Source organism: Oncorhynchus kisutch, linkage group LG17, assembly GCF_002021735.2.
Source record: "Oncorhynchus kisutch isolate 150728-3 linkage group LG17, Okis_V2, whole genome shotgun sequence".
Lineage (NCBI taxonomy): Eukaryota > Metazoa > Chordata > Actinopteri > Salmoniformes > Salmonidae > Oncorhynchus > Oncorhynchus kisutch.
In genome coordinates this window covers 44162137-44177914 of record NC_034190.2, presented here as the reverse complement: position 1 = coordinate 44177914, position 15778 = coordinate 44162137, and positions in this window count along the sequence as shown.

Genomic DNA, 15778 nt, shown 5'->3' with positions numbered 1-15778 from the left:
CTTGTTGCAGTTAACAGCACACTTCCTGTAATTGTGCACATTTTGCCATGGGGTGGATATAATTTTTGGTTGGTGGAGTGCTGGGAGATTCTGGAGTGCGCACCTGAGACAGAGTTTTCCAACACCATGGAAGTAAACACCAAATGATGGAGTTCTAGACACTTTTAGAATCTATGCTAAGGCGCATTGAAACTGTTCTCGCGGCGTGGCCCAACACCCTATCCATAACAGGTAGACCATTAATATTGTGAGTCACTAACCTATAATATAATAGAGATACCAATCCATCATTACCCGAACAGGAAAATATTTGAAAATAAGACTGGAGTTTGGTGTCCCATGGTAACCTGTTGGTTCTCTCTTTTACCCCTTTATCTCCCCAATTTTGTGGTATCCAATTGGTAGTTAGAGTCTTGTCTCATCGTTGATGGGCCAACTGTGCGCCGCCCCATGGGTCTCCCGGTCACGGCCGGCAGCGACAGAGCTTGGACTCGAACCCAGAATCTCAGCTGCCTTAAACCACTGCGCCACTTGGGAGGCCCATCCTGTTGGTTTTCAACGCTGTACAAGACCTGAGATAAAAGAACCAGAAAAAAAGGGAGAGAATATGACTCTTGAAAATAACATAGCCCTTGCAGGTTGAAAATATCACTCAAAACATAAATACCTTGTTTAGACCAAGGAGGGATTGTAAAAAGAGCCAGAAAAAAGAAAATTGGTTAACACTTTAATTACAATGTAGGTGTCATAACCAGCCATAAAATAACACAATACATGTCACAACAGGTTTAAATATGTGTCATGACAGTGTTATGACCATATTATGACAGGTTGTGACAAGTTCTCATCCGTTAAGATATATGACATGGTTATGACCGTGTCATAATGTGTTATGACGCTGGGTGTCAAGTGTTACCAAAAATGGTTATTTCAAATAGGAGATAACTGATGAAAATTACAGGTTGTTGCTATTGTTGCTAACAGAATTTCAGCATGCTTATAAGGAAGGACACTCAACAAGCACAGCACTTACACAAATGACTGATGATTGGCTGAGGGAAATTGATGCTAAAATGATTGTGGGGGCTGTCTTGTTAGACTTCAGTGCAGCTTTTTACATTATTGATCATAGTCTAATGGTGGAAAAATGTATGCGTTATTGCTTTACACACCCTGCTATAATGTGGATGAAGTGTTACCTGTCTAACAGAACACAGAGGGTGTTCTTTAATGGAAGCCTATCAAATATAATCCAGTTAGAATCAGGAATTCCCCAGGGAAGCTGTTTAGGCCACTTGCTTTTCCCCCCAATTTTTACTAACGACATGACACTGACTTTGAGTAAAGCCAGAGATTCTATGTATGCGGATGACTTAACACGTCAGCTATTACAGCGACTGAAATGACTACAACACTCAACAAAGAGCTGCAGTTAGTTTCAGAGTGGGTGGCAAGGAATAAGTTAGCCCTAAATATTTCTAAAACTTAAGCATTTTATTTTGAACAAAACACTCAGTAAACCCTAAACCTCAACTAAATCTTGTAATAAATAAAGTGGAAATTGAGCGAGTTGAGATGACTAAACTGCTTGGAGTAACACCATATTGTAAACTGTCATGGTCAAAACATATTGCTGCAGTAGTAGCTAAGATGGGAAAAGTCTATCTATAATAAAGCGATGCTCTGCCTTCTTAACAACACTATCAACAAGGTAGGTCCTACAGGCCGAAGTTTTGTCGCACCTTGACTACTGTTCAGTCGTGTGGTCAAGTGCCACAAAAAAGGACTTAGGAAAATTGCAATTGGCTCAGAACAGGGCAGCACGGCTGGCCCTTGGATGTACACAGAGAGCAAATATTAATAATATGCATGTCAATCTCTCCTGGCTGAAAGTGGAGGAGAGATTGACTTCATCACTATTTTTATTTATGAGAGGTGTTGAATGCACCGAGCTGTCTAAACTACTGGCACACAGCTCGGACACCAATGCATACCTCACAAGACATGCCACAAGGTCTCTTCACAGTCCCCAAGTCCAGAACAGATTATGGGAGGCACACAGTACTACATAGAGCCATGACTACATGGAACTCTAATCCACATCAAGTAACTGACGCAAGCAGGTAAAATTAGATTTAAAAAACAGATAAAAAACACCTTATGGAACAGTGGGGACTGTGAAGCAACACAAACATTGGCACAGACACACACGATAACATATGCACTATACATACACATACATTTTGTAATGTAGATTTGTGGTGGTTGAGTAGGGGCGTGTTGTGAAATATGTGAATGTATTGTAATGTATAAAAATGGTGTAAAGTGCCTTAATTTGGCTGGTGGGTTTCCATAATAAATACTAATATAAATGATTGATTTGATAACAAAGAGTCAATGTATTTTTTTTTCTCCAATAGACCCCAATAGCCCGTTTTTTGCTTTATCCCAGAAGACGGAAGGTCCTGAATTCTAATTGGGTAAGACTTGGCCTCCTCAGTTCTCTGCCAAGGTTCATCAGACGAAGAGTCAACATCAACACCTCAGAGAGGTATTTGCAAAAAATAATGCAGTGAAACAGTTTATATAGACTCAATGACCTATCTAAACCCTGGACGACTGACAGGGAGGACTGTATTGGAGCCATTTTGGTACTCCCTTCACTGTAAAAAATATAGTGTATTTAGAAATGCATTTAATGTCTACTTCCGCTTTTGAGTATATTCTCTTACAGAGACATTGCATACTTTCAAATTATACGTGAATTGTTTTTGTTTTTTTGTGACAAATTCCACAAATACAAAAATACACTTAATTTTGTCCTTTAAATATTTGATTTAAATACTGTAGAATTCCATTCATTCCTATGGAGGACCACTCCTTCTGAAGAGCACCAATATGGCAGCCGGTGACTCCAATTGGCCGATACATAGCATCAGCAATCCAGGGTTTATATACACATTTTATAGACAGGTTGGTTGTTTAGCAACAAAACTGACATGTGCACAACTATGGGGCAAAACAGACAGGGTTGCCTTAGATTGTTAACATGTAAACTATTTCATCTCCAAATGTGTATTTAAAACATTGTGCAAATGTAACTCTGAGCACTTATTGTCTTTCAAATACATAATTACAGTTGTTGGTTAGAGAATCTTTGCCATATTAGCATTGCCATGAAATCAGTCAAAACAAGACATGGTATCAATAACAAGATAAAACCAGCCCAAATGAGCCAACTACGATTCCTCACATGTCATTGCTTCTTGTCATTGTTGCTAGCTATCTGACTGTTCAGAATTATAAGAATGGCTTCCACCCCATCGATGGAAGCACAACTTTTGTGATGCGGTGACCCAACCTCTATATAGTGTCGTAAGTAATAACTAACCACCATGGGTTATATCCTTCCTCTTTGGCCCTGTCGGGGGTGTCCTCGGATGGGACCACAGTGTCTCCTGACCCCTCCTGTCTCAGCCTCCAGTATTTATGCTGCAGTAGTTTATGTGTCAGGGGGCTAGGGTCAGTTTGTTATATCTGGAGTACTTCTCCTGTCCTATTCGGTGTCCTGTGTGAATTTAAGTGTGCTCTCTCTAATTCTCTCTTTCTCTCGTTCTTTCTCTCTCTCGGAGGACCTGAGCCCTAGGACCATGCCTCAGGACTACCTGACATGATGACTCCTTGCTGTCCCCAGTCCACCTGGCCGTGCTGCTGCTCCAGTTTCAACTGTTCTGCCTTATTATTATTGGACCATGCTGGTCATTTATGAACATTTGAACATCTTGGCCATGTTCTGTTATAATCTCCACCCGGCACAGCCAGAAGAGGACTGGCCACCCCACATAGCCTGGTTCCTCTCTAGGTTTCTTCCTAGGTTTTGGCCTTTCTAGGGAGTTTTTCCTAGCCACCGTGCTTCTACACCTGCATTGCTTGCTGTTTGGGGTTTTAGGCTGGGTTTCTGTACAGCACTTTGAGATATCAGCTGATGTACGAAGGGCTATATAAATACATTTGATTTGATTTGATGTAAAAATGTAACCTAAATTACAACAGTATGCCTAAACAGCTACAGTATGAAATTTACATACACTTAGGTTGGCATCATTAAAAAACTCATTTTTCAACCAATCCACTAATTTCTTGTGAACAAACTACAGTTTTGGAAGTCAGTTAGGACATCTACTTTGAACGTACTTTGGTGCAAAAAGTGCAAATCAATCCCAGAAAAGCAAAGGACCTTGTGAAGGTGCTGGAGGAAGTTTCTATATCCACAGTAAAACGGGTCCTATATCGCAAGGAGGAAAAAGGGGGAGGCTTGCAAGCCGAAGAACACCATCCCAACCGTGAAGCACGGGGGTGGCAGCATCATGTTGTGGGGTTGCTTTGCTGCAGAAAGGACTGGTGCACTTCACAAAATAGATGACATCACGAGGAAGATTTAGTTTTTTGCATATATTGAAGAACTATCTCAAGACATCAGTTAGGAAGTTAAAGCTTTGTCACAAATGGGTCTCCAAGCATACTTCCAAAGTTGTGGCAAACTGGCTTAAGGACAACAAAGTCAAGGTATTGGAGTGTCCATCACAAAGCCCTGATCTCAATCCTATGTGGGCAGAACTGAAAAGGCATGTGCGAGCAAGGAGGCCTACAAACCTGACTCAGTTACACCAGCTCTGTCAGGAGGAATGGGCCAAAAGTCACCCAATTTATTGTGGGAAGCTTGTGGAAGGCTACCTGAAACGTTTGACCCAAGTTAAACAATTTAAAGGCAATGCTACCAAAAACTAATTAAACGTTTGTAAACTTCTGACCCACTAGGAATGTGATTAAAGAAATAACATCTGAAATATATTATTCTCGCCACTATTATTGTGACATTTCACATTCTTAAAATAAAGTGGTTGAACCTAAGACAGGAACATTTTACTAGGATTAAAATGTCAGGAATTCTGAAAAACTGAGTTGAAATGTATTTGGCGAAAGTGTATGTAAACTTCCGACTTCAACTGTATGAGAAAGAAACTTCCAAATATCTTAAGTCACAATACATATCCTTCTAGTGACAGCTCATGAACGACACTAGTGTTAGGGGTGCGTATCTGGTGGCAGGGAAGTCAGACGCTGGAGAGCAGAACTTGATAATAGCCAGAGCAGTTCAATAGTATAACCAACAGCATTAGAAAAAGTATGGGCACAATAACCCAACGTGCACCAGTCAAACATAACGTTCACAAGCACTTACAATAAACAATACCACAAAGACATGGGGGGGGGGGGGGGGGGGGGGGGGTAGAGGGTTAAATACACAACACATAATGACAACCAGGTGTGGGAAAAGGAGACAAAACAAATGGAAAATGGCTCGGCGATGGCCAGAAGACCGGCGACGTCTCCCCCGAACACGGAGAGGCATCGACTTCGGGCAGAAGTCGTAACAAGGTTGTTACGCACGCCTCTATGAAGAGGGAACGCTTACCCTGCTACAACGCAACTCCCAGTGAGGCGAAAGAGGTATGGGACTGTAGGTGCGAGTAAGGATGACAAAAGGCAGAGATTTGACGATTTCCAAGGAATTTATTCCTTCAAATCGAATTTAATTGTCACATACACATGGTTATTAGATAATGCGAGTGTAGCGAAATGCTTGTGCTTCTAGTTCCGATACTACAGTAATAACCAACGAGTAATCTAACCTAACAATTCCAAAACTACTACCTTATACACATAAGTGTAAAGGGATGAAGAATATGTACATAAAGATATATGAATGAGTGATGGTACAGAACGGCATAGGCAAGATGCAGTCGATGGTATCGAGTACAGTATATACATATGAGATGAGTAATGTAGGGTATGGGAAACAAAGTGGCATAGTTTAAAGTGGCTAGTGATACATGTATTACATAAAGATGCAGTAGATGATATAGAGTACAGTATATACATATACATGAGATGAGTAATGTAGGGTATGTAAACATATTAAGTAGCATTGTTTAAAGTGGCTAGTGATATATTTTTACATCAATTTCCATTATTAAAGTGGCTGGAGTTGAGTCAGTGTGTTGGCAGCAGCCACTCAATGTTAGTGGTGGCTGTTTAACAGTCTGATGGCCTTGAGATAGCGTTTTTTCAGTCTCTCGGTCCCTGCCTTGATGCACCTGTACTGACATTGCCTTCTGGATGATAGCGGGGTGAACAGGCAGTGGCTCGGGTGGTTGCTGTCCTTGATGATCTTTATGGCCTTCCTGTGACATCGGGTGGTGTAGGTGTCCTGGAGGGCAGGTAGTTTGCCCCCGGTGATGCGTTGTGCAGACCTCACTACCCTCTGGAGAGCCTTACGGTTGTGCGCGGAGCAGTTGTCGTACCAGGCGGTGATACAGCCCGACAGGATGCTCTCGATTGTGCATCTGTAGAAGTTTGTGAGTGCTTTTGGTGACAAGCCAAATTTTATCAGCCTCCTGAGGTTGAAGAGGCGCTGCTGCGCCTTCTTCACGACGATGTCTGTGTGGGTGGACCAATTCAGTTTGTCCGTGATGTGTACTCCGAGGAACTTAAAACGTACTACCCTCTCCACTACTGTCCTGTCGATGTGGAGAGGGTGGGTGCTCCCTCTGCTGTTTCCTGAAGTCCACAATCATCTCCTTAGTTTTGTTGACGTTGAGTGTGAGGTTATTTTCCTGACACCACACTCCGGGGGCCCTCACCTCCTCCTTGTAGGCCGTCTCGTCGTTGTTGGTAATCAAGCCTACCACTGTTGTGTCGTCCGCAAACTTGATGATTGAGTTGGAGGCGTGCGTGGCCACGCAGTCGTGGGTGAACAGGGAGTACAGGAGAGGGCTCAGAACGCACCCTTGTGGGGCCCCAGTGTTGAGGATCAGCGGGGAGGAGATGTTGTTGCCTACCCTCACCACCTGGGGGTGGCCCGTCAGGAAGTCCAGTACCCAGTTGCACAGGGCGGGGTCGAGACCCAGGGTCTCGAGCTTGATGACGAGCTTGGAGGGTACTATGGTGTTGAATGCCGAGCTGTAGTCGATGAACAGCATTCTCACATAGGTATTCCTCTTGTCCAGATGGGTTAGGGCAGTGTGCAGTGTGGTTGAGATTGCATCGTCTGTGGACCTATTTGGGCGGTAAGCAAATTGGAGTGGGTCTAGGGTGTCAGGTAGGGTGGAGGTGATATGGTCCTTGACTAGTCTCTCAAAGCACTTCATGATGATGGAAGTGAGTAGTTGTTTAGCTCAGTTACCTTAGCTTTCTTGGGAACAGGAACAATGGTGGCCCTCTTGAAGCATGTGGGAACAGCAGACTGGTATAGGGATTGATTGAATATGTCCGTAAACACACCGGCCAGCTGGTCTGCGCATGCTCTGAGGGCGCGGCTGGGGATGCCGTCTGGGCCTGCAGCCTTGCGAGGGTTAGCACGTTTAAATGTCTTACTCACCTCGGCTGCAGTGAAGGAGAGACCGCATGTTTTCATTGCAGGCCGTGTCAGTGGCACTGTATTGTCCTCAAAGCGGGCAAAAAAGTTATTTAGTCTGCCTGGGAGCAAGACATCCTGGTCCGTGACTGGGCTGGATTTCTTCCTGTAGTCCGTGATTGACTGTAGACCCTGCCACATGCCTCGTGTCTGAGCCGTTGAATTGAGATTCTACTTTGTCTCTGTACTGACGCTTAGCTTGTTTGATAGCCTTGCGGAGGGAATAGCTGCACTGTTTGTATTCGGTCATGTTACCAGACACCTTGCCCTGATTAAAAGCAGTGGTTCGCGCTTTCAGTTTCACGCGAATGCTGCCATCAATCCACGGTTTCTGGTTAGGGAATGTTTTAATCGTTGCTATGGGAACGACATCTTCAACGCACGTTCTAATGAACTCTCACACCGAATCAGCGTATTCGTCAATATTGTTATCTGACGCAATACGAAACATATCCCAGTCCACGTGATGGAAGCAGTTTTGGAGTGTGGAGTCAGCTTGGTCGGACCAGCGTTGGACAGACCTCAGCGTGGGAGCCTCTTGTTTTAGTTTCTGTCTGTAGGCAGGGATCAACAAAATGGAGTCGTGGTCAGCTTTTCCGAAAGGGGGGCGGGGCAGGGCCTTATATGCGTCGCGGAAGTTAGAGTAACAATGATCCAAGGTCTTTCCACCCCTGGTTGCGCAATCGATATGCTGATAAAATTTAAGGAGTCTTGTTTTCAGATTAGCCTTGTTAAAATCCCCAGCTACAATGAATGCAGCCTCCGGATAAATGGTTTCCAGTTTGCAAAGAGTTAAATAAAGTTCAGAGCTATCGATGTGTCTGCTTGGGGGGGGATATATACGGCTGTGATTATAATCGAAGAGAATTCTCTTGGTAGATAATGCGGTCTACATTTGATTGTGAGGAATTCTAAATCAGGTGAACAGAAGGATTTGAGTTCCTGTATGTTTCTTTCATCACACCATGTCACGTTAGCCATAAGGCATACGCCCCCGCCCCTCTTCTTACCAGAAAGATGTTTGTTTCTGTCGGCGCGATGCGTGGAGAAACCCGTTGGCTGCACCACCTCGGATAGCGTCTCTCCAGTGAGCCATGTTTCCGTGAAGCAAATAACTTTACAGTCTCTGATGTCCCTCTGGAATGCTACCCTTGCTCGGATTTCATCAACCTTGTTGTCAAGAGACTGGACATTGGCAAGAAGAATGCTAGAGAGTGGTGCACGGTGTGCCCGTCTCTGGAGTCTGACCAGAAGACCGCCTCGTTTCCCTCTTTTTCGGAGTCGTTTTTTTGGGTCGCTGCATGGGATCCACTCCGTTGTCCTGTTTGTAAGGCAGAACACAGGATCCGCGTCGCGAAAAATATTCTTGGTCGTACTGATGGTGAGTTGACGCTGATCTTATATTCAGTAGTTCTTCTCGACTGTATGTAATGAAACCTAAGATGACCTGGGGTACTAATGTAAGAAATAACACGTAAAAAAAACAAAAAACTGCATAGTTTCCTAGGAACGCGAAGAGAGGCGGTCATCTCTGTCGGCGCCGGAAGTGGTCAATCACCACCACCCCCTAAAAAAGTATGTGGACACCTGCTCGTCGAACATCTCATTCCAAAATCATGGGCATTAATATGGAGTTGGTCCCCCCTTTGCTGCTATTTTTTATTCATTTATATTTAACCAGGCATGTCAGTTAAGAACAAATTCATATTTTACAATGACGGCCTACCCCGGCCAAACCCTTCCCTAAGCCGGACGACGCTGGGACCATTGTGCGCCGCCCTATGGGACTCTCGATACAGCCTGGGATCGAACTAGGGGCTGTAATGACACCTCTAGCACTGAGATGCAGTGCGTTGGACCACTGCTACCACACAGCCAACAAGAGCATTAGTGAGGTTGGACACTGATGTTGGGCAATTAGGCCTGGCTCAAAGGTGTTCGATGGGGTTGAGGTCAGGTCTCTGTGCAGGCCAGTCAAGTTCTTCCACACCGATCTCGACAAAATATTTCTGAATGGCCCTCGCTTTGTGCACCGGGGCATTGTCATGCTGAAACAGAATGGGTCTTCCTCAAACTGTTGCAACAAAGTTAGAATCAAATCAAATCAAATGTATTTATATAGGCCTTCGTACATCAGCTGATATCTCAAAGTGCTGTACAGAAACCCAGCCTAAAATCCCAAACAACAAGCAATGCAGGTGTAGAAGCACGGTGGCTAGGAAAAACTCCCTAGAAAGGCCAAAACCTAGGAAGAAACCTAGAGAGGAACCAGGCTATGAGGGGTGGCCAGTCCTCTTCTGGCTGTGCCGGGTGGAGATTATAACAGAACATGGCCAAGATGTTCAAATGTTCATAAATGACCAGCATGGTCAAATAATAGGTCTGGGACAGGTAGCACGTCCTGTGAACAGATCAGAATTCCATAGCCACAGGCAGAACAGTTGAAACTGGAGCAGCAGCACGGCCAGGTGGACTGGGGACAGCAAGGAGTCATCATGCCAGGTAGCCCTGAGGCATGGTCCTAGGGCTCAGGTCCTCCGAGAGAGAGAAAGAAAGAGAGAATTAGAGAGAGCATACTTAAATTCACACAGGACACCGGATAAGACAGGAGAAGTACTCCAGATATAACAAACTGACCCTAGCCCTCCGACACATAATCTACTGCAGCATAAATACTGGAGGCTGAGACAGGAGTGGTCAGGAGACACTGTGGCCCCATCCGATGATACCCCCGGACAGGGCCAAACAGGAAGGATATAACCCCACCCACTTTGCCAAAGCACAGCCCCCACCACTAGAGGGATATCTTCAACCACCAACTTACCATCCTGATGCAAGGTCGAGTATAGCCCACAAAGTTCTCCGCCACGGCACAACCCAAGGGGGGGCGCCAACCCAGACAGGAAAATCACAGCAGTGACTCAACCCACTCAAGTGACGCACCCCTCCTAGGGACGGCATGAAAGAACACCAGTAAGCCAGTGACTCAGCCCCTGTAATAGGGTTAGAGGCAGAGAATCCCAGTGGAAAGAGGGGAACCGGCTAGGCAGAGACAGCAAGGGCGGTTCATTGCTCCAGAGTCTTTCCGTTCACCTTCACACTCCTGGGCCAGACTACACTCAATCATATGACGCACTGAAGAGAAGCACAAAATCGTCTAGAATGTCATGCTGTAGCATCAAATCAAATAACAACATTAGAGGATTAGAAAACCAACGCTTAAAAGAAAAGGTGTCCATGTATGCCGATGACTAGATACCTGCAATATCTCATTGAAGATAACTTTTCTGTACTCTCTGGACTAAAACCTTATTATGATAAGTGTACAATATTATGTTGGGATGTGGAATTGGAGACAAGTGGGGGTGGAGTTGCTGTGCGGGGGATAGATTGACGGTCAAAGATAAAAGTAAGAACAGAACAAAAAGTATGTTTGAATGACACTGAGGGGGCAGTGTTGTTACAGCTAATGCCGGTCTGAGGGGGCAGTGTTGTTACAGCTAATGCCAGTCTGCCTGATGCTGATGCCGTGCACCTGCATAGTTTATACACATGCATATACACACACTCGCATTCAAATGCACACACATGCACATACACTGACACACACACACATGTAAATAGTGACCTACATGCACTCAAACATATTCAGATGGCCTTACTGTTATGATTTTTGTTGTCCTTGATGTCTTGTTTTCTGCTTTCCTTTGTCTTTCTCTTTTTTGTCTTTTGTTAATTTGGTTGGTTGTTGGTGCATTGGGGACGGGGGCTTGGGGGACAGGGGTCTTGGGGGTTGGGAATGGAATTTTTCTCTGGGGGGGGCTCGGATGGTTGAGGGCAGCTCTTGGAGAACTGTGGGAGGGATCTTGGAGGGCTGGAGGCCTCGTGGTTGGGAGCTTGGGCTGGTGGCTGATGGATCGCTGGTTCGGGTACCCGTTTTTGACCTTGTGGGACATTGGTTGACGTGTCCTGTTAGATGACTAATGTGATGTAGATGTTGAGCGGCTTTACTGGAAATAGATTGTATGTTTTAAATATTCAATTAAAAAATGTTTTAAAAAAAAGATTTCCCTTCACTGGAACCAAGACAATTATTCCTTATCCACCAAACTTTACAGTTGGCACTATGCATTGCGGCAGGTAGCATTCTCCTGGAATCCGCCAAACTCAGATTCGTCCGTCATACTGCCAGATGGTGAAGCATGATTCATCACTCCAGAGAATGCGTTTCCACTGCTCCAGAGTCCAATGGTGGCGAGCTGTACACCACTCCAGCCGATCTTTGGCATATGTGCGGCTGCTTGACCATGGAAACTCATTTCAAAAAGCTCCCAACGAACAATTTTGTGCTGACATTAATCCCAGAGGCAGTTTGGTACTCGGTAGTGAGTGTTGAAACTGAGGACAGATGATTTGTACACGCTACGCGCCTCAGCGGTTCCGTTCTGTGAGCTTGTGTGGCCTACTACTTTGCGGCTGAGGCGTTGTTGCTCCTAGATGTTTCTACTTCACAATAACAGCACTTACAGTTGACCGGGGCAGCTCTTGCAGGTCAGAAATTTGAAGAACTGACTTGTTGGAAAGGGGGCATCCTATGACGGTGTCACGTTGAAAGTCACTGAGCTCTTCAGTAAGGCCATTCTACTGTCAATGTTTATCTATTGAGATTGCATGGCTGTGTGCTCGATTTTATACACCTGTCAGCAACAGGTGTAACTGAAATAGCCGAATCCACTAATTTGAAGGGGTGTCGACATACGTTTGTATACATAGTGTAAATATAAATTTCAAAGTTAGAAAATATTTTACGAATAGTTCTAAATGTCAGATAATGCAACATAGGCTAGAGCTTTCAAAACAACACGGAAACCTCTTAAATAAGGACATTTAAGTTTGTTCAAAAAACGTTACACAGATAAATCGAATCAGATTCCTGCCTGGCTACCCATCCACATCGCTCCGGGCCAACTGACGTTTATTGTCGCGATCGAACTTTGTAAAATGGAAATAAATGTAATAAAATGTTAAAAGCTGTATATGAAACAAGGGATCATGGAGAAACACTTCACCAGGTACCATAGTATTATTTTGAACACTATTAATATTTGATCCCCAAAAATAAACTACAAGAAGTTTAAACCAACAGTTTTCAAAGTAGGTTGAACGTTCTGGATGTTTGGTGTTCTGAAACAATGGACTTTGACGTCACTCGGGGAACCAGTCAATCAACTGCAGTATGTTATTATAGCAGGGGTTGGCATAGACTGTTGACAATATATAAACAATGTTTTGTTTCCAAATGTTTATTGAAAACATAAAAATATTTGCACAATGAGCCCTTGTTGTCTCTCAAATACATTGTTACAGTTGTTGGTTAGCTAGCTAGCGAATTTGATATATTAGCATAGACATGACATCAGTCAAAACACCTGAAAACAAGACATGGTATCAATTATTTTTATTTAACCTTTATTTAACCAGGTAGGCTAGTTGTGAACAAGTATTCCTTTACAACTGCGAACTGGCCAAGATAAAGCAAAGCAGTTTGACACATCCAACAACAACAGAGTTACACATGGAATAAATGTGCAATAAATGTGCAATAAATAGGCCATGGTGGTGAAGTAATTACAATATAGCAATTAAACACTGGAATGGAAGAATGTGCAGGAGACGAATGTGCAAGTAGAGATACTGGGGTGCAAAGGAGCAAGATAAATAAATAAATACAATATGGGGATGAGGTAGATTGGATGGGCTATGTACAGATAACAATAACAAGATATAACAAGCTGAAACAAGACACCTACGATTCCCCACATGGCAGTTTCTTGTCATAGTTGCTAGCTATCTGATTGTTCATAATCATAACAGTGCATGCCATCCGGCCACATCGATGTGCCAGTGCATCATTTTCGTGATGTTGTCAGCCATGCCCCAAGGGTATCCCTTGTTGGGACAGTGGTTAGGGCATTCATAATTGGTGATGGTGGCCTGAGTTGAAAACCAGCTAGGGGAATCACACTACTCTCACATTCTTAGCAATATCTTTGTCATTATTTGGCAACATTTACAACACCCCTAACTGATCTAATTAAAATCAGTTTCTCAATGAAAGTTAGAAATCTGTAGGATTACCCCTTGAGCACAAATTATGACCACATGTCCACTACCTCTCAAAAATGATCAGTATTAGTTAATTCTATATAGCTGAACATCTCTCCATCATCTTCTTGAAATGTACTTTTAAATAAATCTCAGCTCTGTTAAGAGTACACTCAAGAAAGTATTTTATTGACCATAGTGATTCAGGAGTAACATTAAAACAGGGTTACAGTGCCTTCAGAAAGAATTCATACCCCTTTACTTATTCCACAGTGTGTTGTGTTACAACCTGAATTCAAAATAGTTTAAGTGAAAACATTAGAAATGTTAGCAAATTTATTGAAAATGAAATATGGAAATATCTCATTTACATAAGACTTCACACCCCTGATTCAATACATGTTAGAATCACCTTTGTCAGCGATTACAGCTGTGAGTCTTTCTGGGTAAGTCTCTAAGCGCTTAGCACACATGGATTGTACAATATTTGCACATTATTCTTCTTTAAATTCTTCAAGTTCTGTCAAGTTGTTTTTTGATCATTGCTAGACAGCCATTTTCAAGTACTGCTTTAGATTTTCAAGCTGATTTAACTCAAAACTAACTAGGCCACACAGGAACATTCAATGTCATCTTGGTAAACTCCAGCGTATATTTGGCCTTGTGTTTTAGGTTATTGTCATGCTGAAAGGTGAATTGGTCTCTCAGTGTCTGCTGGAGAAAAAAAACTCACTAGTCCTTGCCGATGACAAGCATACCCATAACATGATGTAGCCACCACCATGCTTGAAAATCGTGACATGAGATGAGATGCTTCCTCTCCCTCTTTCCTCTCCTCTTGTCCTTCTCTCCTCCTCACCCCTCTCTCCTCTCCTCTTCTTCCTCCTCCTCCTCCTCACAAGCACATAACCTACTAACAGGAAATGAAAAACTATAATATCTTATGTTTCACAGAGTCGTGGCTGAATGACGACATGAATAACTGGCAGGTTATACACTGTATCGGCAGGATAGAGCAGCAGCCTCTGGTAAGACAAGGGGTGGTGGTCTATGAATATTTCTAAACAACAGCTGGTGCACAATATCTAAGGAAGTCTCGAGGTTTTGCTCGCCTGAGGTAGAGTATCTCATGATAAGTTGTAGACCACACTATCTACCAAGAGAGTTTATCGATATTCTTTGTAGCTGTCTATTAACCACCACAAACCGATGCTGGCACGAAGACCATTTTCAAAGAGCTGTATATAGCCATTAGTAAACAAGAAAACACACATCAAGGCAGCGCTCCTAGTGGCTGGGGACTTTAATGCAAGGAAACTTCAATCCGTTTTACCTAAAATCTACCAGCAAGTCAAATGTGCAACCAGAGGGGAAAAAAACTCTAGACCACCTTTACTCCACACACAGAGACGCGTACAAAGCTCTCCCTCGCCCTCCATTTGGCAAATCTGACCATAATTCTACTATCTTCCCGATTCCTGTTTACAAGCACAAATTAATGCAGGAAGCACCAGTGACTCACTCAATAAAAAAGTGGTCAGATGAAGCAGATGCTAAGCTACAGAACTGTAGCAGAACTGGAATCTTATAAGAAATCCCGCTATACCCTCAGACGAACTATCAAACAGGCAAAGTGTCAATAGCGGACTAAGATCGAATCATACTACACCGGCTCAGATGCTCGTCGGATGTGGCAGGGCTTGCAAACTATTACAGACTACAAAGGGAAGCACAGCCGAGAGCTGCCCAGTGACACGAGCCTACCATACGAGCTAAATTAATGCTATGCTTGCATCGAGGCAAGTGACACTGAAACATGCTTGAAAGCATCAGCTGTTCCGGATGACTGTGTGATCACGTTCTCTACAGCCGTAAGACACAGGTCAACATTCACAAGGCAGCAGGGCCAGACGGATTACCAGAACGTGTACTCCGAGCATGCGCTGACCAACTGGCAAGTGGCTTCACTGACATTTTCAACCTGTCCCTGTCTGAGTCTATAATAGCAACATGTTTCAAGCAGACCACCATAGTCAATGTGCCCAAGAACACTAAGGTAACATGCCTAAATGACTGTCAACCCGTAGCACTGACGTCTATAGCCAAGAAGTGCTTAGAAAGGCTGGTAATGGCTCACATCAACCGTAGACCCACTCTAATTTGCATTCCGCCCCAACAGATCCAAAGATGATGCAA